The sequence below is a fragment of the Alligator sinensis genome, unplaced genomic scaffold, assembly GCF_000455745.1.
Source record: "Alligator sinensis unplaced genomic scaffold, ASM45574v1 scaffold647_2, whole genome shotgun sequence".
Taxonomy (NCBI): domain Eukaryota; kingdom Metazoa; phylum Chordata; order Crocodylia; family Alligatoridae; genus Alligator; species Alligator sinensis.
The window spans coordinates 2,218,499-2,221,241 of record NW_005841832.1 but is presented as its reverse complement, the minus strand read 5'-3'; the positions used below and the strand labels follow the sequence as shown (position 1 = coordinate 2,221,241).

The 2,743-nt window shown below is 50.9% G+C and overlaps 1 protein-coding gene across 1 annotated transcript in view; it reads right to left on the bottom strand.

Moving 5' to 3' along the window:
* The window catches only part of LOC102377609 (olfactory receptor 13H1-like), a 5,616-nt gene extending 3,151 nt beyond the window's left edge, over positions 1-2,465 (bottom strand). Inside the window, exon 1 of the mRNA XM_006015026.1 lies at positions 2,424-2,465. The gene's annotated coding sequence lies outside the window, so the exon portion shown is untranslated. The remainder of the gene's footprint in view (positions 1-2,423) is intronic.
* Positions 2,466-2,743: the final 278 nt, after the last annotated feature.

Genomic DNA, 2,743 nt, shown 5'->3' with positions numbered 1-2,743 from the left:
CCACCCCAGCTCTGGCCCTTTAAGGAAAAAAGAAACTGAGCAAAACCCGAGGACTCACTGGCTCCTGCAGCGGCCTTGGGGGGCTTGTGCAGAGCCCCCCACATGGTGCGGGGCAGCAGGGGGCAGCAGGGATCACCCCCTACCAGGCAGGAATGGTGAGACAGGGGGGTTTGTTTTTCTTAAAGGGCTGGAGCCGGGGCTGGGGGGGCAGCCATGGGAGCAGGGCTAGGGGAGCAGGAGGGATCAGGGTTCTCATGCAGAGCCCCCCACACAGCATGGGCCAGTGGGGGACAGCAAGGATTGCCCCCCTGCTCAGCAGCACCCGCTGAATCGGGGCTTTTATTTTCAGTGCCAGGAACTGGGGCGGGCAGGGCAGCCATTGCCAGGCTGGGAGAGCAGGCAGGGAATGTGCCTGGCTAGGGTGATTCAGCCAAATCGATTTGGGACAGTGATTCAAATCACCGAATCAAATCACCGTCCCCCAAATCGGCCAAATCCGAGTCCAAAGTGAATACTAGCCTCTTCGCACAGGCCTATTAAGCAAGTACTAAATGACTGTGCAGTAACAACAGAGCAGTCCACTGGTCAGGTAGACATGGCCACTGTGTACCTATCTAGTGTTGCTCAAAGCATTGTCAGTACTGCGATAGTAACAGCCTCAAAACTGACTAGCTCCCATCATTTTCAAGGCCTCAAATAGCAACCCTGGGGTATCACCATTTTTATGCAGCTAGGTACAATTATGTTACAAAGTAGATAGTTGAGTTGAAAAATGCTAAGCAGTTCAAGCCCTTCATAGAATCATAGGCAAGCAGGGCTGGAAGAGACCTCCAGAGGTCATCTAGTTCAACCCCCTGCCTGAGGCAGCATCAGCCCTATCCAAACCATCCCATACACACCCAAAACTTTCATAAAACTACTCCCAATCCTGACACAACACAGACCTAACACCCTAGCCTGTCACAGATAAAGCAGGGGAACTACAGCAGCCAACATCCTGCTTCTATGAAATGTTGCCAATATATGCTCAAGAGATCCCAGGTAGAGTGCCATGCCACCTGCTACAGAGGAAGGCAACCCCCTTCCTCCCCCCAATCTGTACCAATGTGACCATGGGGTAAAATTCCTTCTTGATTCCAAATATGGTGATCTGTTTTACCCTAAGTGAATGGGTAAGACCTGCTAGCCAGGAACCTCTGGCTTTGGTCCCAGCAGGAGTATTTGGTACACCCCAGTCAAAGTCCCCAGCCTTAGCTGTGGCCATCAACCAATGCCTCTTGGAAGGCTTAAAAACACCGTGACACATAACAGAAAAGGGGATGGGGGCAACCAGTAAAGTGCAGAATCATGGGAAATAGCCATAGTAGAACACAGGCATAGCTACACCTGGATCATCTCTGACCAGCGACTGTCCAATATTTTCTTGAACACCTCCAGTGATAGAGAATCTACAACTTCCCTAGGCAGTAGGGCTGTGTGAAGCTTCATCGGCTGTTTCATTTTGATGCTGTTTTGAGCTCAAAACAGTGATATCGAAATGAAAAAAGGGCAGTCAAAGCAGTTAAAAAGTTTTGAAACATTTCAAGTTTTGAAGCAGCAGCCAGGTGGTGGGAGGCAGGGGAGAGCCAGGGCTATGCTCCAAGTGGCTTCGCAGTCCCATGTGACTCAGCCTGGTGAGGAGCACAGCCCTGCTTCTCTCCACCTCCCTCCACCAGGCTGTGCCCCTGGGGGCTGGCAGCACTGGCTCGGCCCACCTCTCACCGCCGGGCTGTGCTCTGATCGGCTCCGCCAGCCCCATGGAGCTCAGCCTGGTGGTGGGAGGTGGGCAGAGCCAGCACTGCACCCTGACTCCCTCCACCGGGCCCAGTGCTCAGCAGCTTGCAGCCCAGTGGAGGGAAGCAGGGTGCAACACTGGGCCTGTGCTCCCCCTCCCTCCACTGGGCTCAGCTCCTAGCTCTGGTGCCAGGCGGCAGCCTCCCGCCAGCATCCCCAGGAGGGCTGCAGGGCTTTATTGAACTCCTCCTGGGGGTGCGGGCCCCGATCTGCCTGCAGTCACAGGAGGCTGCCTCTCCTCCAGTTTTGTGCTTCCCCATTATAGCCTGTCAAAGCGTCAAAACAGTTTCGCTGTTTTGATGAAACAAAATGGAACGGTGCTTTCAAAATGAAATGAAACTCGAAACAAAACGTTGTTCCATCAAAATGTTGAAACAGAAGTCCAAGCAGAATGGTGCTGTTTTGCACAGCCCTACTAGGCAGTCTGCTTCACTGTTCCAACAGTGAAGAAGTTTTTCCAGATATCCAATCTAAACTTACTTTGCTGCAACTTCAAGCTATTGTTTCACATCCTCCTCTCTGCACTGCCTGAGATGCCAATAACCAAAATACACCACAATGTAGGCAATAGGCAACAAGTGGGGACTGACCTTGTGCTATGCAGTTAAGCAAATAATTCACACATCCAGTTCACATAAGCAGTGGTGGTACCATCACATAAGCAGTGGTGGTAAATGGGATGACTGATTGATGCATCTGTCCAGCTGATCTGAAAAATGAAATCTGTTATTTGCTAACTGATTTAGGGAAAGCTGAAAGATCAAATTCATTGCCTGAATTATCTGTGAAGATTCATGCTGTTCTAAGATATTGCAGAAAACTGCCATGGCTAGAGAAGCCTCTTTGCTCACTTAATGTAAACTTTTACTATTTTTACACACATTATGGCTCAAGGAAATTCATTTTCCCC